Raw genomic sequence first — 21,721 nt, 5'->3', positions numbered from 1 at the left:
CCAGGGCATCAGCCTGAAGGCCAGTCAACCCTGGCCTCTCCTAATCTGATTGTTGAAGAGTTTCAATTACGCCAGCCACATGACCATCCCTGAGATAAGAGGAAGGACTGGAAATTCCCACCCCCTCTTCCTGTCACACCTTTCTGATGAGGACCCAATGGCTCTACAGTGCATCACCCCTAGCATGAATGCAGATGTGGTTGAAAGGGGCTCATTATAGATAACAAGATCCTCCTGTTGGCCAGGACATAAGAGTTTTAGCAGCTATGCACCACCCGTTTGCACAGTCCTGTGTATGGAACCATGTACTTCACAAAGCTCTGTTCTCACTGCTGCACTAGAGGACAGAGTCCATCCATACCCTGCTCAGAGCAGAGCATGCATCAGGAAGGGCTGGCAGCAAGACACTTGGGTTGCTCTCTTTTCATTCACTGTGTGACCTTGAACCAGTCCCTTAATTCTGCTGGGCTTTGACCTATGACATAAAGGGCACATGAGACCAAATAGGTTTGCTCATTTGTAGAGTACATTATGCCCCGGGTTCGATCCATCACTGCTTCCAAATGCAACTATACCTTGGCAAGAGCTTACATTCCAAACTGAAGTTTAAAAGAGCTACTGAAAAGAAAATACACATCATCTTGTTAAAATGAAAATTCTGGAGATCCAGGGTGCAGCTTGGTTGCTTAGCATACACCATGCCGTGGTTCCCAATCCCAGCACCAAAGCAAATAAAGGTTGTGACTGAATAGGTCTGGTTTTCTAACTCACTTTAAGGTGACACTCTACTGCTTGTCTGAGGATTACCCCAATAACAGCAAGCATCCTGGCTCCATCCTCAGAGTAGGAGACACCAACAAGAGGACGTGCAAAAAGAGCCAAAACGCCAAGATGTAAACATAACCTTTGTTTCATCTTCCAGGGATACTTCCACAGTCCAAGTTAGTCAGCCGCCTCATGACCACATTCCAGAGACCTACTGAGTGCCCAGTTCAAAGATACAGGTTCCACCCAGTGTTGCACTAGACCAGGAGGCATTACAGGAATAAGAGTACAGCTGAGTCTATCACAGGTGCATCACACTCCAAATGGATAATGTCCAAAGACCAATAGACAAGAGGAGGCACTATTGCATGCCCAATGGAACTGAGCCGTGCCCCATCGGGGTGCTCAGAGCAGTGGCCTATTTTACTACTATATTGGACATTCAAGGGAGAGGTACTTGTATTTTCATTGGTGTGTAAGAGTCCTGGCCGTGGGCCCATGGTGCCAAGTCCTGTGCTGGCAGCGACAAGGACTAGCACACGTGAGACTGGCATGTGAGAGCTGCGCAAATCATGCCCACTTGTTTACTCAATGCCTGTTGTATGTTGGGCCCTTTCTGTGGGCATCAGCGTGTAGTGCAAAAACCACATGCTAGCAGGGAGGTGGTGATGCATGCCTTTATTCCCAGCACTAGGGAGGCAGAGGTAGGAAGATCTGGAGTTTGAGGCCAGCCTGGTCTACAGAGGGAGTTCCAGGACAGCCAAGGCTAACAAAGAAACACTGTCTTGAAAAACTAAAAAACACGTGCACAGACACAACACACATGCCAAGCCTGCTCCCATGTCAATGTCCAGCCACATACCTCTGCCCCACCCCAGCTCACCTCTCATACCCAGACCTTTACTCTCAAGCCTCTGACCAAATGTCCAAGCATGTGTATGTGTGTTCACTGCCTTGAACCACGTTTTCTTTTCTTTTTTTTTCTACTTATTTTTTTTATTAATTTATTCTTGTTACATCTCAATGATTATCCCATCCCTTGTATCCTCCCATCTTTCCCTCCCTCTCATTTTCCCCTTATTCCCCTCCCCTATGACTGTTCCTGTGGGGGATTACCTCCCCCTGTATATGCTCATAGGGTATCAAGTCTCTTCTTGGTAACCTGCTGTCCTTCCTCTAAGTGCCACCAGGTCTCCCTCTCCAGGGGACATGGTCAAATGTGAGGCACCAGAGTATGTGAGAAAATCATATCTCACTCTCCACTCAACTGTGGAGAATGTTCTAACCATTGGCTAGATCTGGGTAGGGGTTTAAAGTTTACCACCTGTACTGTCCTTGGCTGGTGCCTTCTAGATGAGAGAAGCATGGGAGAATAGCAAAGTAGAAGGATCCAGAGGGTCCTAGAAACCTACAAGTAGAACATTATGATAGGCAGATTTGGGCCCAGGGGTCCCACTCAAACTAAGGCACGTTTTCATATATACAAAAGACAGGGACGCACTGTGCACAGCTCTGCCCATGGATGAGGTTTTTCCCTGCCTTCATTTTTTTTATATACTTGGGGTTTGGGGGCAGCATTCATGTGCCATAGCATGTGTACTGATGTCAGAGGACAACCCTGTAGGAATTGGGTCTCACCTTCCGTTGTTAATAAATTAGCAGTGTTCCCTAATAATGCTTATCACTAGGCCTAAATTATTATTACATCAGTATAGCCCACTAGCAATCAATCAAGACACAGACACCTGTTACATTTTAAAATAGCCTCAGTTAATCTGGGGCACGGCAGATATCAGTCCTGTAAATTACTTCCCATAGTTGGGCAGGTATCCCATACCCGCTCCAATCCCATGCCATCCGCTTCTAATAATTTCTATCAAGCTACCTCCCATCCATAATCCCACATACTAGCTAATGTTCTTCATCTGGGTCAAATCCTCCATCCACGCCAGCCATGTGCTTCTCTTCCTCCTAACCCGTGATGGTGCCGCATTCTCCCCCAGTCTCTCTTCTTCTTCCCAAGATCCTCTCTGTCTCTCCAAGCTGAGGAACTTTAGCCATGCCTATCTCATTTGCCCTGCCCAGGTGTGATGGCTTTTTTATTAATTAGCATCAAAATACACCAGACCATCCTCCAAGCCTGAGTCATCAGGCTTGCTGGCAGACACCTTTAAGTGCTGAACCATCTCACCAGCCCTCCCTGCCTTTTGTAATACAGTCGGGGGCGGGGGGTCACTGTCCAACTTTATACTTGGTCCCATTAACCAGGTCATCCTACCCATAAACCAAATTCAGGCTTTTCCTTCTCTTTGAGTCGGTCACACAGGACTCTTTCTAAATGGCCATATGTACAGGCAAGAGGCGAGGCTCTGGTCACCTCAGTTCAACTTGCTAGTTCCCTCTGGCCCTGCCCAGACTCACTCCCAGATAGACCTTTTATCTGTTCCAATGGACTGCCAAGCCCACCTCAGTTTATGACAGCTTCGCATAGTCACCAGTGTGCAGACCCCTGTGGCTGGGGTGGCCTGAATGTAGGAGCACTGAGTCCTCTGTGGCAATTTTTACACAAGGTTTTCCACAAACTCACCAAGTCTGGCAAATCATATGATCCAAATGGCAGAGCTGGTACGAGGCTGAGCTCTTCCCTTTTGTGGGCCCCTCTACAACTGTGTCCTTTCATGCCACCCAGAACTAACACATTGCCTCTCATCTCCAAGCTGTTTTCTTTACTGTTGCATTTCCTTAGCCTGGAAGGGGATATCCTACCATACCCCTAACTACCGCACCCCTTAAAACAGTGGTTCTCAGCCAGGCATGGTGGTTCATGCCTTTAATCCCACACTCTGAATGCAGAGACAGATCTGGTCCGCAAAGTGAATCCAGGATAGCCAGGGCTCTGTTACACAGAGAGACCTTGTCTCAACAAACCAAAAACACAAAACAAAAACCCAGTCAGTGGCTCTCGACCTTTCTAAGATGCAGCTCTCTAATATAGTTCCTCATGTTGTGGTGACTCTCAACCATAAAATTCCATTGCTACGTCATAACTGTAATCTCGCAACTGTTATGAATCACAGCGTAGATAACCAATATGCAGAATGTCTGATGTGTGACCCATGTGAAAGGGTCACCCATAGGAGTCATGGACCCACAGTTTGGGAACCACTGACTGACAACCTTCACTGAAGCCAGGCTCTGCGTTGTCATGGGCTCCACAAGCCTATCAGACAGGTTTCCATGCAGGGCATGTCTAGAATAGACCATTGACCCATGTGACATCATTGACATGTGAATGAACCAGAGATGGGTGTAGGTGTAGTTTTCTTTACCTATTTTATTTGGGTTCTTATCTCTACCACCCTTCCAACCCTTATTCCATCCTAATCCCTTCCAACCCCCCAACACTAGGTAAGAGAGAAAGGTTAGAGGGAAAGGGAGGATAGACCTCTTTAGACTACTTCCTGCACACTTTTCATCCCGGCACTCAGGAGGCGGAGGCAGGTGGGTCTCTCATTTTGAAGCCAGCTTGGTCTACATAGTCAGTTCCAGGTCAGCCAGGGCTACACAGAGAAAGACTGTCTTCAAAAACAAAAAACAAAAACCACAAATATGTAACAATTATCTCAAATGAATGTGAAGTACATCCAAGCCTGGTTTTGTTTGTTTGTTTGTTTGTTTGATTATTGGTTTTTTAAATGTATTTATTCACTTTACATCCCTATCCAGCCCCTTCCCTCCTCTCCTCACAATATCACCCTCCCACCAGCTTCCTCCTTTACTCCTCCCCTTCTCCTCAGAAAAGGGGAGCACCACCCCCAACCCTGTTTTCTAATTGGAAAGGAAAGGACACATTTACTAAATGAGATTATACCCCACAAGCTTCTCCTATGGCTAGCCTAGAACCTATTAATAAAGGTTTTTATTAATATGCACTACAGATGATCTCACATCTGTACAGATGCCAAGCAGGGTGACCAGTGGGAAAGTCTGAGGTAGTCTACAGTCTCCCTCAGGGCCCATTGTATATTGACAGGAGTCAGACTGGTAACACAAGTGAAGAAATAAGGGCCGGCACACCAAAATCCTTTAGATTGCCAGTATTGGCACTAACCTCTGGCAACTATTGCTGGGGGTGCCATTTTTATTTATGTCCATCATAGATAAGGCAGCAGACTTGACACCTCAGAAGAAGTTAGTTTCTCAGATTGGCAATAGATGCCATGAAAATGCTTTGAGTCTAGACATTAATGTCAACTCAGGCTCTCTCTGCAATGTTTTGCCATTTGATATCGCCTGCAACACTCACACAAGTAAATGGCCATATATAGGTGTTGCAGAATATTTGGTCACACTGTGAACCCAAGATTGTGTCGTTTACTGGAAAAAAAACCTGTTTCTAGTTGTGGTGTGGCTCAGCTCTAGCACACACCTTTAAACCAGGAGCTTTTTGCTTGAGTATTGTAAACAGGAATAAATAAAGTGAACCCTAGGTCAAGCGGGAGCAAGCAACCAGTTAACTGGAAATGATACAGGAAAAGCCACAAAAGCTAAGAGGAAGTGAAGAGAATGGTTAGAGAGATGCTCAGAAAGCAGAAGGGGGCACTCACTTTGTGGGTTTTTGAGATGGTGTAGACGGAGAGAGCTTCTTTTTCCTTTTGGGACATTGGCTCAGGAGGAAGGTAAGCTGGGTGCTTTCTCTGCCTCTCGGAGCTAGCAAGCTTTTACTCTAGTATCTGGCTCCCACGTCTTTATTGGTAGTATTGAAGGTTTGGAATTTTGTTTAAAACAACATTGATATTCACAATGTGTGGCACAAGCACGCTGACAGAGAAATCACACTAGCTGGAGACAAACTGAGACACCATCTGACTTGGTAAGTCACCTGGGAAGTCCTCAGGGAGGGAGTTAAGAACAGGAAGTGCCATTATGCAAGGCACTAGGACCCTGTATAGTGCTACTTTACATGGCTTGAAAGTAGAAGCAGAAGCCAGGGCGGTTACACAGAGAAACCCTATCTCGAAAAACCAAAAAACAAACAAACAAACAAAAAAGAAAGAAAGAAAATAGAAGCGACTATGCCCTCTCAAAGAAAAAAGCTTTAGAGATACAGGGAAAAAAAATTGAAAAGTGGATTGATAAGACACAAGCCTTAGAAGAAAAATTAGACAGACCTATAAATAAAAAGGAGGAAAATACTCAAACACAGACAGACGAACGTAGACAAGGACCTACCATGCCACTGAATAATGAAACTTAAGAGGGGTGGCCCAAGGTTGTTAGAAAACCAACTTTAGTGTATCCAGTTACTATACAAGACCTACCAGGAGACGATAGGCACCCCAAGGTTATGAAGAAATTAAATGGAATCCTATAGACATATAGAATTTGGGACAATTTAAGGAAGTGGCCATTTCATATAGTATGCATTCACCGTATGTGAAACAGATATTAAATTCACAGGCAACTCAGAACAGGATTATTCCCCAAGACTAGAAATACTGGCAATAGCAATATTAGGAGCTGGTCCTCAGTTACAATGGCAAACATAGTAGAAAGAGAAAGCTAGGACCACAGAACAATGAAATAGGGCTAGAGGTATTAATATTTCCTAGGGTCAGTTGCTAGGTAAAGGTCAATAGTGTACATTACAAAGGCAGCTTGAATTTTGATAATCACACCTTAGTGCTATGTCACTTACCAGCTTTTATTAATTATAATAATAATAATAATTATTATAATTATTATTATTATTATTATTATTATTATTATTATTATTATTATCATTATTATTTTGGTTTTTTTGAGACAAGATTTCTCTTGTAGTCCTGTCTGTCCTAGACTTTGTAGACCAGGTTGGTCTCAAACTCAGATCTCCTTGCCTCGGCCTCTGGAATTAAAGGCATGTGTCACCATGCTTGGCTTAGTGCTTAGCAGCTTTAAATGCTTGAGACAAGGTTGAAGAATCAGGAAAGAGGTCAGACTCATTTACTAAAATTATACAAGGCCCTACAGCCAGGCACAATGGTGCACACCTGTAATCCCAGCACTCAGGAGACAGAGGCAGGTGGAGCTCTGTGAGTTCAAGGCCAGCCTGGTCTACAAAGTGAGTCCAGGATAGCCAGGGCTACACAGAAGAGGCCATGTCTCAAAAAACAAAAAACAAAAACAAAAAACAAACAAACAAAAACCCGTATGTATGTGGTTGTTGTTTGTGTAGATAGATAGATAGAGATATAGATGGTTGTTGTTTATATATCCCAAGAGATGTCTTCACTGATTTATTTTGCAAAGATTGGCTTCATCTGTAATAGTATCAAATTCAGACAAATTTTAATGGAATCTTTGGCTTTTGAAAATGCTTATTCAGAATGCAAAGAGGTGATTAGGCCTTTAAAGGCAAGATCAGCTCCAGCAGACAAATGGATTAGAAACACAGCTGGGAGTGAAAGCAAGATCAGCTCCAGCAGACAAATGGGTTAGAAACACAGCTGGGAGTGAATCTCACGTTTATTATGTTGCTCCTATAGGAGAAGTCGTTCCTAAAAGTTTGAGAAAAATCAAATGTCAGATGTTTTAATTGTGGTAAGCCAAATCATTTGAAAAAGGATTATACACAAGGCATTCCTAGAAACAATCCTCTCTCTCCTCTCTCTCTCTCTCCTCTCTGTTTTTTGAGACAGGGTTTCTCTGTGTAACTGAGCCTTGACTGTCCTGGCTGGACTCTCTTTGTAGAACAAGCTGGTCTCAAACTCACAGAGATCCACCTGCCTCTGCCTCCTGAGTGCTGAGATTAATGAGAAACGTTTCAACATAGCACCTCAGAGGAGACTATTTGCTACATTTGCTGTTGATGGAGAATGGTATTGCCTCCCCTTGCCACACCCCCAGGGGGGAAAAAAAACAATTTACCATAAACAGCTGGGAAAAGGAAAGGGCTCTGTACCCTCTCTGCCCACTAACATTCTTTCTCATACCCAGTGTTATGGGGTTGGAGAAGGGAGGTAAAGGCAGTAAATAGCCCAATTAAAATAGAGTTTAAAAACAAGTGCCATCACCCACAGCCAAACATTAGGCGGATCTTGGGAAATCTTATGGAAGAGGGCTGATCAGTTTATAAAAAGAACTAATTGGATCCTTTCAAGTATTGTAAAGAGAATACGGATTCCAGGGGCACCCACCTTCTACACTGATGCAAATAAGTTGGGTATGGCTGGTTATAAGTCTGATAAAATGACTGTGATCAAAAGCCCATTTACCTGAGTTCAAAAGCCAGAATTGTTTTTGTTTTTTGTTTGTTTGTTTTGGTGTTTTCAGGACAGGGTTTCTCTGTGTAGCCTTGGCTGTCCTAGACTCACTTTGTAGACCAGGCTGGCCTCGAACTCACAATGATCCGCCTGCCTTTGCCTCCCGAGTGCTGGGATTAAAGGCAGGCATGTGCCACCACTCTTAGCTCAAAAGTCAGAATTGTATGCAATCTTTATGGTAGTTAGATTTTCCTGAATTTCTTAATATAATTACTGACTCTCATTATGCAGAAAGAGTTGTTTTGCATATAGAAACTGCTGAATTTACTCCTGATAACTCAGAATTAACTACATTATTTACAGAACTACAACAGGTCATCAGAAGTATAAACTATCCCTAGTGTATTATTCATATTCAATCCCATGCAGGTTTACCAGGTCCATTGGCACAAGGAAATGAGGAAATCTACCAATTATTAATAGGAAATGTATTCAAAGCCTCAAATTTTCATGAAAAACATCATGTTAGCAGTAAGGGTTTGAAGAAAAGATTCCCTATCACTTGACAACAAGCCAGAGAAATAATTAATAGGTGTCCTACGTGTTCTTTGTATAATCAAATCCCTTTACCTGCTGGAATTAATCCTAGGGGTACCAAAAGGAATGAAGTCTGGCAGATGGATATATTTCACTTTGCAAAATATGGAAGACTATGAAGCATACATCATTTCATTGATAGATATTTAGGGTTTCAGTGGGCAACTGCCTTAAGTTCTGAAAAGGCTGATTGTCTAATTATTCATTTATTGTAAATAATGGCAATTATGGGAATACCTGCACAAATTAAGACTGACAATGCTCCTGCATATGTGTCCCATAAGATTAAGAAATTCTTTACATATTATAAAGCACATTACTAGTATACCACACAATCCTACAGGACACGCATTAGTAGAAAGAGCTAATCATACCTTAAAAGAGATGCTTATTAAAGAAAAGGGAAGGGTAAATTCCCCCATGGACAGATTAAATCATGCTTTGTTGACTTTAAATTTTCTTAATGTTGGTGATAAAGGGACAACAGCAGCTGAGATACACTGGATTATAGAAAGAAGAAAAAAACAACTAAGGAACTAGGACAACCAACACACTATAAAGATCTGTTGACCATGGACTGGAAACTTGCAATAGTTTTGAGTGGTTATGTTTATGTTTCTACAGGGAGTGAAAAAGTATGGTTACCAACAAACTTAAAAAGATTAGATCTGACCAGGGAAGATCTTAGGACCTAAAACATGAATGCATTCATATAGCCAAGGAATCCTAAGGGCTGCCTGGTGCTTACAACATGACTTTCTTTCTTACAGCTTGGATATTAAAGCTCAAACATAAGTATAAAGTTGAATGCAAAAAAAAAAAAAAGTAATTAGACCTTTAAAGGCAAGATCAGCACCAGTGGATGAATAGATTAGACATGTGGCCAACATTGGATCTCATGATTATGATGCTAATTTGATAGGAGAACTACTTTCTAAAAGACTTAGGAAAAATCAAAATAGCAGCTGTTTTAATTGTGGTAAGCAAGGTCATTTGAAAAAGGATGGTAGCCAGGCAGTGGTGGAGCATGCCTTTAATCCCAGCACTTGGAAGGCAGAGGCAGGTGGATCTCCATGAGTTCGAGGCCAGTCTGGATTACAGAGTGAATTCCAGGACAGCTAGAGCTTTTACATGGAGAAACCCTGTCTTGAAAAAACAAAGGCATGGCTTTCCTAGAAACAATGGTTTTTCTAGAGATAATACAAAAAGAAGGCCCCAGCGTGCTGGAGTATACAGGAAGTGTGGCAAGGGCAGGGATTTGACTAACAAGTGCAGATCAACAAGAGATGGGCAAGGTAACCCACTGCCCTTGGGAAACACCCAAGAGGACTTACGCAGACTCCAACATCCAATTCAATTCTATCATTCCCTGTCAGCATAAGAGAAACTCATCCACAGAGCAATTAAAAGATTCAGTGCCTGTTGTTAAAAACAATACTGCTCTGGATGTAATCAAGGACACAACAGCTTCAACAGATAAAACAAAAAAGGTCAAGAAAGACCACAAAACAAATATATTGGCAAACTGCTATAAGTGATCAGAGACCTAGGTTAACAATAAAAATAAATGGCATTGGAATCGAAAGTTTAGTAGATAGAGGCACAGATGTGACAATAATTTCACCAAAATTTTGACATCCAGATTGGTCTCTTCAGGAAGTAAATATGCAGATTCTTGGGACTGGAATGTTATCTCAGGTAAAACAAAGTGCAAGATGGGAAGAGTGTGTAGGACCAGAAGGACAAATAGTAAAGTTAAAGCCATGTGTGGCTAATATAGCCATGAATGTATGGGGATGTGATTTGTTACAGCAATGGAAAACACAGATTAACATCTAATCTCATAAACAACCTGTAAAATAAAAAATGCTTCTGAGAAAAATAGTAAAAGGTATTATCTAGATATCTAGAACAGTCACAGGCTGTCCAGGCTGTCCTTAAGCAGGATATGACAGGTGTTGGTCTTTCAAAGGTACCAACTGTCCTACCTTTAAAATGGCTAACTGACAAGCCTGTATGGGTGGATCAATGGCCAAGAAAAAAGAAAAATTACAGGTACTAGAACAGTTGGTACAAGAGCAGCTAAATGCTCAACACATTGAGATATCTACCAGCCTATGAATTCTCCTGTATTTGTCATCAAAAAGAAATCTGGCAAATGGAGGATTTTAGCAGATCTCAGAGCAATTAATATAAATTAATCAGCCAATGGGAACTTTACAATACGGAATCCCATTGCCTTCCTTGTTACTTAAGGAATGGCCTATTATAGTAATTTATTTGAATCATATCTGCTTTCTCATGATTCCTTTACATGAAAATTATAGGAAGAAGTTTGCATTCTTTAATAGAAGCTGCCCAACAAAGAGATATCATTGGAAAGTTTTACCACAAGGAATGTTAAATAGTCCTACCTTGTGCCAATATTTTGTGCAATAGCCATTGGAGATAATTTGTAAGAAATTTCCTCAATCCATAATTTACCGTTATATGAATGATATCTTATTGGCTGATTCAGATATGCATACGTTAGAAAAATTTTTTATGAAATAAATAGAACTTTACCTTGTTGGGGATTGCAGATTGCTCCTGAGAAACTACAAAGAGGAAATTCTATTATTTAGGATACAAAACGAGCCTACAAACAATTTGACCACAAAAAGTATAAATCAGGAGAGATCAATTACAAACTCAATAATTTTCAAAAGATATTAACTGGCTACAGCCTAGAATTGGATTAACTACTCAAGAGCTGAGTAATTTCAAACCCTACAAGGTGATAAGTATTAGAAAATTATCATCTGAGGCTGAGAGAGAATTGGCTCTGGTAGAAAAGAAATTACAGGATGTGCCTATGGATCACTTTAATCCAATGTGAGATTGTATTTTGGTTATTTTGCCATCTATTCATTCTCCCACAAGAATTCTTATGCAGAGAGAAGATCGTACCTTAGAACAGATATTCTTATCACATAAACAGAGTAAAAAATTAAAGATCTATGTAGAATGATTTCTGAATTGATTCTGAAGGGAAAAACAAGACTCCGTCAATTAGCAGGAATAGACCCAGCAGAAATTGTAGTACCTTTTACTAATGCTGAGATTGCCTCATTATGAGCAGACAATGAACACTGGCAGAGAGCTCGCTGTGATTTGGGGGGGGGGTTTGGGGGGGTAGGGGGAGAGATTAACAACAGATACCCAAAAGGCAAATGACATCAATTCATTAAAAAAAAAAAACTAATTGAATTCTCCCTCAAATAGTAAAAAGGATTCCAATTTCTGGTGCCACAACATTTTACACTGATGTCAATAAATCAAAAAGGGCAGGTTATAAGTCAGAAAATATAAGTAAGATAGTTGTGAGTCAGATATGGTAAGTCATATGGGAAATCATCAGGAAGAGAGTTAAGGATAGGAAGTAGCTGGAACTTAATAGAAGGTTCTAGAAGCCTGTTCAGGAGGGCTGTATGGAGAACTACCAGGCTCCAGGGCTGCAAGCCACTTGCAAGTTGTGACAAAACTGCATGGCCTTGGGATGTGGCCCGATTAGTAGAGTACTTGCCCAGCATGGTTAATGTCCTGGTCCGATGTCCCCAGCACCACAGACCTACAATCCCAGCACTGGGAGGCAGATGCGGGTGAATCAAAAGTTCAGGTCATCCTCATCTACATAGGAAGTTTGAGGCCAGCCTGGACTAACTACTTAAGATCCATCTCAAAAAAAAAAAAAAAATGAAAGAAAAGAAAAGAAAGAAAGAAATCAATTCAAAACCGTCAGGAACTTCTGCAGCTCCCAAGAATAGATGTCCTAAGTTACCAGCAATCACACAGACCACAGTGATGGCTCTCAGAGCAGCTGGGCCATTGGACAGGGGCCCTTGTAGCCTATCAGAGAGGTGTGCTCCAAGGCCACCACCAGTGATCTAGAGATTTAGCTTTCCTGGAGTTCTCTGCCCAAAGACAAAAAGTGCCAGCACCTGTGTGCACAGAAGCTTCTGGCATGGGCAGTTAGTTAACCCCTAACTTCTTTCAGTGTCATTTGCTTCACTTAGAAGTGATTAATTGTCCCGGTACCTGTGGAGGGGGCAGACAAGTGGGGGGACAAGAGACACAAAGAAATGAGGGCAAGTCTGGACTCTGATCAAGCCCCATTTATTGAAAATTTTCACAGGGTTTTTTTTATAGGCACGGGGGCACGGGTATTTGCATAAGCGAGGGTTGCTATGGATATGTAACTGTGAAATGCTCCAGCAAGTGTCTACCTTTATGGCTGCCATAACTGTTGGGGATGGTAGGCCATATGGTCAATGTTCAGCCATCTTGTCAGAGCCTAGGTTCCTATTTCTCCAGCAGTCTGTCATTTACCAGAAACTAGCTGACCCTGTCGTGGTTTGGCAGTTAGACACCTGTTGTGGTTTATTGTGGGGGATGGTCATTCTAAGACCCCCGGGCTCATAGTAAGAGCTACTCCTTTCTGGCTATAAACTAGCTTTTCCAGTAAGACTACTGGTAAAATCAGATTAAAGGCCAGCTGCCTGCAAGCAGCAGTTCCAGGAACTTTTTCCTGACTAACTAGATCTTTTACAACTTCCCTTTCTCTCTGGAATTTCTTCTTCTTCTGTGATTACAGCAGCTGTAAAGATAGACACCTGCTGGAGCATTCCAGAGTTAGGTATCCATAGCAACCCTCACTTACACAAATACCCATGCCCCCTGTGCCTATAAAACCTTCTACCTGAAAAATAAAATTTGAGAGCTTGATCAAAGACTTGCTCTCCCTCTTCGTGTCTAGTGTTCTATCCCTATACAGGAGAATTCTCCTCCCGAGCGTTAGTTGAACCCCAGCAGGCCGGGTCATATAACCACAAAAGGGGAAGAAATTCCAGAGAGAGAGGGAGAGAGAGAGAGAGAAGTTGTAAAAGATCTGGTTAGTCAAGAAAAAGTTCCCGGAACTTCTCATGGGCAGCTGGCCTTTAATCTGATTTTACCAGTAGTCTTACTGGAAAAGCTAATTTATAGCCAGAAAGGAGTAGCTCTTACTATGAGCTCAGGGGGGGGTCTTAGAATGACCATCCCCCACAATTAATTATATATATATATATATATATATATATATATATATATATATATATATATACACACATATAAAATTTTAAAAAGGAAGTGAGTAATAGCCGAGCATGGTGGCACACGCCTTTAATCCCAGCACTCGGGAGGCAGAGGCAGGTGGATTTCTGTGAGTTCGAGGCCAGCCTGGTCTACAAAGAAAGCCCAGATCAACTAAGGCTACACAGAGAAACCCTGTCTCAAAAAACAAAACCAAAAAAAAAGGGGGGGTGAGTAACAAAAGCTGAAAATATGGCCTAGCTCAGTGGATGAAGTAACCTGACACTAAGCCTGAGGACCTGAGTTCAGTCCCTTGGAAGGTAGAAGGCGAAAGCTGACTCCTCAAGTGGTCCTCTGACCTCTACACTGTGCTGTGGGGCTCAGGTGTTCATGTCCCTCCCCACCCACCTGCACACAAAGTAAATGCAATTTAAAAATTGTATTTTAAAAACTGAAACTATATACAAATGGCCCCTCATTTAGCAAGGGTTGGACTGGTTTTTTGTTGTTGTTGTTTTGTTTTTTACTTTACAATAATGCAGAAGTAATACAAATTCAGTAGAAACCATAGTTCAAAGTTTGACTTTACATCCTTTGCTGGGCTAACGGCATGTGCGAATATCAGAGCCCCAGCCTGGAGTTGAACAATAGGGCAGAATAGGGCACCAAAGCCAATGGATTGTCGGTCTGTCATCCAGTCAGCATGGATTTACTAGTGCGCGCTCTCTCTCTCTCTCTCTCTCTCTCTCTCTCTCTCTCTCTCTCTCTCTCTCTCTCTCTCTCTCTCTCTCTCAGACTGTATGGCAGGTGAAGGAAGCCGAGGTTCCCCAGTCATCAGCCTTCCCCAAGAGAATGCCACTGACGCTCTACAGTGCACTGGGTTGCTAAACAATGATGCTCAGTAGACTAGGCAGTTAACACACCATCTTACACTAAGATGGATTTAACAGAAAAGACCCTCACAAGCCGCGCGTTTTCCGTATGTGCAAGTACTGTACCAAAGAGGGTCTCAAAGTGTGGGCCCAATGGGGTTTAGCCAGATGCACAGTGACATTAGGACCTGCTGTTGCCAGTTCTCCTCAGAAATCTACAGTTCAGGACTCAAGAAACTCAGACTGTAAGGTTTGAGGTCAACCATTTGTGCGATGGAACAATAGCGGCCCTCCACACTCTAATCCCCCAAAACTTGGGACCCCGCTGTATCCATGGGAAAGGAGAATGAAGTAAGGTGGCAGACTGGCTGACCTCATGAGGCTATCCTGGATGCATGGACCCAGTGTCATGCCCTCGAGGCTTATCAGTAGAGGAGGGAGCTGTGAATGCTGGAGTAACGCTAGGAGAGAGGCTCAAGCAGCCACAGAGAGGCTCAGGCAGCCACAGAGAGCCTTGAAGATGGAAAGAATCCATGAGCCAGGGAACACACAGCCTCCAGAAGTGAGAAAAAAACAACAAGACAGATTCATCCCAACAGCTTCAGAAATGAGCACAGCCCCACTGACCCATTTTGTATTTCAGGCCTCCAGAACCACAGTTAACATGCTACCTCCAGGCCCTGCACTTGTCATTTGTCATAGCATCATGAAATGACTCATGCAGTGTCAGACAAGTGACAGGGATGTGGGGAGGGGAGGAGCCCTGGACAAGGAATCTGGGTGATGCCGGCCTAGGGTTAAGAGTGAGACAGGAGACAGAAGTGCCTGAGAGAGTGCAGGCTGCAGCCTGGGGAGGGGGTGATGACACAGACATGCTCATGCAGTTGTGTGCACACACAAGCAGGTGTGTGAGCACACACCCCACCCTGGTGACATTAACTCTTACTGCCTTTCAGACATGAACCCACACTCACCTGGTTCCACCTGGTTTTGGCAGGCTGCCTGCCATGGCTATCACAAGCCTGGCCCTAGGCAGGGGGCCTGGGAGCCTTATCAACGAGGGGTGGAAAACATTTCCCTCTCCAGGACCCCAGTATGTGAGGGTCCTCTAACCCTCAGCCTCTTCTCCACCCCAAGCATAGCATGGCACCTACTATGAATGAACTGGTCATACAAAACCCCTGACCACTGTTTATCCACCTAACATGCATCCCCCGAAGCTCTGTACTGATGCCTGCTCAGACACTCTGGACCCCAGATAAAGTCTGTGTCCTGGGTAGCCAGAGTTGTTCCAGTGAGGGCAGGCAGGAGCCAGCAGAAAGGCACAAAGAGTATACAGCTGCCATGGGGCAGAGACTTCCTGATCGGTGGCATTTCTGTCGACTCACAGATGACGTGATGGCTGAGCAAAAGTGAAGCAGGGGGAGGCAAGTCTGTGCTGTGCTTGGCTCAGCTCCGCGGATCCCGAATGCCAGGGCGTGTTCAGGGCAGGCAGGTTGGGAGCTGTTGAGACTGCTCAGACTTGATGAGGCAGAGTGGCTGGGTAGGCTCAGAACTGCAGTAAGGAGACACCTGCCGTGGCTAAGCCCTATCTGGTGGGACTGTTGAATTCATTACCTCATACCTGAGACTGGCCCTGGGAGGGAGAGCTGGCCCGGCAGGAAAAAGCCAGGCCCTGACAGGACTCATGCATATTAGGGAGTCAGAGACTTTTCAGGCATTGAATGACCTTGTCTAAGGTCACACAACAGCGCCTAAGGGAGCTAGGATTTGAGTCCAAAATTGTCTGATTGTATCCTGTGTGCCCTTCTCCCAGCTAGGCCAGAGGGGGAGGGAGCCTGTGACCCCTGCCTGGCCAGGCTACATGGACATCTGTTCAAGGCTAGAGTCCCCTGGGGACCAGACAGGACATACAGTTCCTAGTAAAGAACAGGGCTGCCACCCCCACCCCCATCCCCCCCCCCCCCCCCACCCGCCTTAGGCCCTTCACACTCTCTGCCACATACAACAGAGCAGTGGAAAGGCACATCAGCCACTCTGCTTTTAGCGGCCCCTGACTCCATTCCAAGAGGAAGCCAGCTCAGCCTGGCCCCTGCTGCCACACAGCCCAGCCATAGCTGAACCTTCTAGGAAATCCAGGCCTGGGCAATAAACAAATGAATTTGCTCTGGGCTCAGGATGTGGCGCCTTGCGACCCTGTGTGGGCCAGGCTTTTTTTTTTTTTTTTTTTTTTTTTTTTTTTTTTCTCCCCAGGCTTCTGTAGCCTAGCTTCCAGCTTCTGGCTTCTACTCTGCAAGCCTTTGGCCTCAGCCAGGCAAAGCTTCAAAAACAGATGCCTGGACAGCCCCCCACTCCGGCCACACTAGATCCATCTCCTCATTCCCCCAAGGTCCCCTGAGGTTCCACGTTCAGTACAACCCCAGCCAGAGGAATGTGAGCCATTCCCGGCATCTCCTCCCCTGCGGCCAGCCCAGAGAGGGGCTGGGGCCTCTGGGCCCTGCTGACAGGAAATTAGCTGGGCCTGGCCTTCCCCACTGCCAGCTGCTCTGCTGACCCTGACCTGTGTTTTCTGAAACTCGATCCTGTGGATTTCAGAACCTCATCCAGGTCCCCAGGAGGCCTGTGGATCTCTGCACATCTAGCAAGCCTCCAGGCCACATGCAGGCCGAGAAAGTTCTGGAGCTCTGTCCTGAACAGTCCCTACCCCTCTAAACCATCAAGCAGTGATCCTCAACAAGGCAGTCTAGAGACAGTGGCTACGGTATGGAGGATTGGAGAGCCACCCCCAAAGACCTCTTGTGGGCGGGGCTCAGTCGGTGGAGAGCTTGCAGATCATATGCGAAGTCCCTGGCTGCCATTCCCAGCACTACATAAACCTGGCTTGGTGACACGGCGTGTTCCCAGCTGAGGAGCAAGAATTCAAGCCCAACTCAGCAGGTTGAAGTGCCAAGAAAAGACACTCAGGAGACAGCAAAGTGTGGGACTGTGCAAGGTGGTTAGGGAGAAAGATGGGCACTGATCACTAAAGGCCATGGAGAACGAGTGGCGGGGCCGTTTCTAAAAGGACCTCCCAGGCCACACAGCTGTGGTGTGGTGGCCTCTCGCTGAGCTGCTGGACACTAAGGGAATCACCAGAGATCAGGGTGGGGGAGGTGGCAGCAAAAGCTCTGCAACCCAAGGCACCGAGAGCAAATGATGGGCTTGCAGAAGACACCCACCCATAGCAGGTAGGAAAGTAGGGACAGGGACAGAAGCACTGTGAGAGAGCGTTCCCAGCCTTAATGTGTTTAGCTGTGTGGTGGAAAATGAGACACCCAGAGGGGACAGAGGAAGGACAGTGGGGCGAACAAAAGGAGTAGAGAGTTTAAGGCAGGCTCCCTCCAAGGCAGGCAGTGATGGCGCACACCTTAAATCCCAGCACGCAGGAGGTAGAGGCAGGTGGATCTCTGAGTTCAAGGCCAATTCCAGGATAGCCAGGACTACACAGAGAACTCCCAGTCTCAAGAAGCCAAAAGAAGAAAAAGAAAAGAGGAGGAGGAAGAATAGAAGAAGAAGAAAGAAAGAGGGAGGAGGAAAAGGAAGAGGAAGGAGGAGGAGGAACAGAAAGAAGGGAGGGAGGGAGGGGAAGGGAGGAAGGAAAAAAAGGAAGGCTCTAAATGGAAGGCTAGCCAGCTAGCTGGCCTGGACCACAAGAGGAAGCACAGTCTCAAAGAAACAAACATAAAGGGCTGAGGGCAAGGCTGAGGGCAGGGCTGATGGTAGAACACTTGTACAAGGCCATGGGTTTAGTGGCCAGTATCAGAATAATTAAACAGATAGGCCAGGGGTTCCGGTGTCCTGGAGTTACCAGTGACTTTGGTGCCCTTGGTGGAGTCGGGTAGAGGAGAGATGTGAGCGGCGAGGAAACAGACCAGGTGTGTAAGAACCATCTGGAGCAATTTCCACAGACCAGGAGGAAGATGTAAAAAGGGCCTTTGCCTCTGGGCTACACAGGTAGCAACAGTCTCTGTTGAGAGGTTAACACTATCTGAGCTTGCAGGAGGACTTGCCAAGGCACTCAGCAGTTACTGAGCTAGAAGAACACAGAACTCATCGTCACCCAAAGGGGCAGGGACCACTCTGGACCACCATCATCCCCATCTGGCCTGAAAAGATCCTGACATGGACCCTGAGCTTAAAGAAGTTGAGAACAGCTTCTAGCCCCCAGAGATGTAGCTGCCTGGGACTCAGGGGCACTGTCTCTAACCCCGCAATGGGGGTTTCTGGCACTGAGTTGGCATTGGCCCTGCCCCGACTATCCTCCACGTTCCCACAGCCCAGGCCTCATATCCCCATTGCTTCTGGGCACTTTCAATCCTGTCGGAGGGCGTGAGTTAAGACACTGATCCCTGATGCCCTAAGGAAATGCCACCTCGACCCTGTGGACCTGCTGAAGCCATCAGCAACTGCCTCGGAATCTGCTAGCAGCATCCCTGAATGCAGAGGCGGCAGGTCCTTCCCTGTCAAGAGCCTGTGAACCGAGAAACCGATGGTTTTTGTCAGGCTAGCCCTGTCCCCATCATGCCTGACCTATGCTCAAAATATTGAAGCTTCACCGTACAGTCCTCTTTTCTCTCTCCAGCCTCACGGCCCACTCCTGTAAGTGTCCTTCAGTGTTTATGCTTCCCAGGAGTCACCTAAGGCCATCACTCAGACCCCTCTCCCCTGTTCACTGATGAGCTCTGATCACATGACGTCAAATGCCATCTCAACGTCATACTTGCAGACTTTATGTCTACCTCGGGCCTCTCACAACTCCCAGACTCACATGTCCAGCCATCTTCAGGGCATCTACTTACAGATGCCCTGACTTGAAATGACTGAAAGTAAATCCTGCACCCTACCCCCAAAGGAAACCCCCCAGATCTTCAGACCAGAAACCACCTGTCACCATGGCCAAAGTCTCAGACGCACCCTCTGTCTGAATTTGCCTTTTCTCATGCAGGCATCTCACCTGGCAGTCGATCAAAAATACACCCTATGGTTTTTTTTTGGAGCGAAAGTCAGGAGTGAAGCGTCAAGCACGGGGAAGTTCGGTGACCTGGGACTCCAAGCTTGGGTCACACATGGCCCTCTTGTCATAGCACAAGCAGCAGCCCCGAGAGCCTCCCCTGCACACACAATGCATCCACACCCCACCCCAAACAAGGGGCCCCCCACCTTAACATTATCAAACTTGGACAGTTTCTACTCAGACATCTTCCCAGCACAGTCTAGTCCAAAGAGAGGAGTGCTGATCCAGGGTGCGTACAAAGAGTGAACCTTTAGGGGGAAAATCTTCATTTTATCACTTCATGCCTATGCACAATTGGAGATGCATGTGATTAAAGTCAGATGCATTGTGGGAAGGAACATATACAGCAGAAACATTACACCAAGCACCTTTAATCCCAGTACTCGGGAGATAGAGGCAGGCGGATCTCTGTGAGTTCGAGGCCAGCGTGGTCTACAAAAGCGAGTCCAGGGCAGCCAAGGCTACACAGAGAAACCCTGTCTTGAAAAACCAAAAAATGGGGGCCTGGAGAGATGGCTCAGAGGTTAAGAGCACTGCCTGCTCTTCCAAAGGTCCTGAGTTCAATTCCCAGCAACCACATGGTGGCTCACAGCCATCTATAATGAGATCTGGTGCCCTCTTCTGGAGTATAGGCATACATGCAGGCAAGATATTGTATACTTAATAAATAAATAGACTTTAAAAAAAAAAAAAAAAAAGAAAAACCAAAAAATGAAGGAAAAAAAGCAAAAAGAAAGAAACATTACACAACCTATCAATAAAAGAAAAAAAAAAAAAAAGAACCACCCTCATTAAGCTTCTTAGTAAACAACCCACCTCTTCCCTGCAGCCCCTATAAAGGAGCCCCAACCATATCCCGGGTCCTGGGGTATTTTCACTCTCGCAGCAATCCTCCCTGGATGACCTGTACCATACCTTCGCTTTGAAGGACCTCATCTTGCTGCTTTTGTAAGCCTGTGGCAGTTTTATTTAATTCCCTGATAAGCGGTGCATACCCAACCAGCAGCAGCAGGCATCCTCCCAACAGCCACCCGGATTGTCTTCTCTTGCCTTGTGACCTCAGCTCCCACTCCATTAGCCACACTGGCCTCAAAGGAGTCCCCACCGTAACGCTCCCAAACCCGCCATGCCCTCTTCCTAGAACCGTCTTCTCCCAGGTGTCTCCTGAGCTCATCACTTTCTTCAGATCTCGGTTTAAACATGGTCTGTCAGAGATGCCCCTGAACACCCCCATGCAGCAGCACCCCAACACTTCACAGCACCACCGTCCATTGCAGCTCTCTGTCTTGCCCCATTAACCAGTCTGCCTTTAGTTATCCAGGCGTGGTGGTACATGCCTGCAACCCCAGCACTATGGAAGCCAAGACAAGGATCATTGAGTTCAAGGCCAGCTTGGGCTACACACAGAGAGATACCATATCTCAAAAAGAAACGTCATTTTAAAGAAAGACACTGTGTTTCATCTGCTGTGCACGTTTCAGAATATAGGAACTCTGTGGCCTAGCGTGATTGAGCATGGTGGCGAGTCCACTTCTAGTCAGATAAGAGACAGAAGGGTTAAGAGTTCAAGGCCAACCTCAGATCCATAGCCAAGTTGAGGCCAGACTGGGCTACATGAAACCTTATCTGAAGTAGGGGTGAGCCTCCTATAGACGCAAACAGATACAAACACCACTAGGTACAAACCCGAGGGAGGGGTGAGCAAGAACGGCTGAGAGGGTGGCTGCCATGCCACTGGATACCTGGGCTGAAGAAGGTCCCTTGGGGTAGAGGAGAACACAGGAAAACCTTGAGGGCCTCAAAGCTCCTGAGTTCCCTCATCCTCATCTCCACAAGCCATTGGCAGACTAGCCCACATGCTCTCAGCTAGTCATCTTTCCTTTCTGGTCTTTCGATTTCTTGCACTGGGAAGTCTTGACTTACACAGCTTCCTTCTACCTGTCTACCTACCCAACTCTCCATGCCTCCATCTCTCCACCTGGCCCCCCTCATCCATACATCCAACCTTCTGCTTGCAATCAGCCTGTTCTGCGACCCCATCCGCCTTCGTCAGGGTCACTACTGCTATGATGAATCACCAT

Source organism: Acomys russatus, chromosome 7 (assembly GCF_903995435.1).
Source record: "Acomys russatus chromosome 7, mAcoRus1.1, whole genome shotgun sequence".
In the NCBI taxonomy this organism is placed as follows: Eukaryota; Metazoa; Chordata; class Mammalia; order Rodentia; family Muridae; genus Acomys; species Acomys russatus.
Note: the sequence above shows the minus strand (reverse complement) of the source record.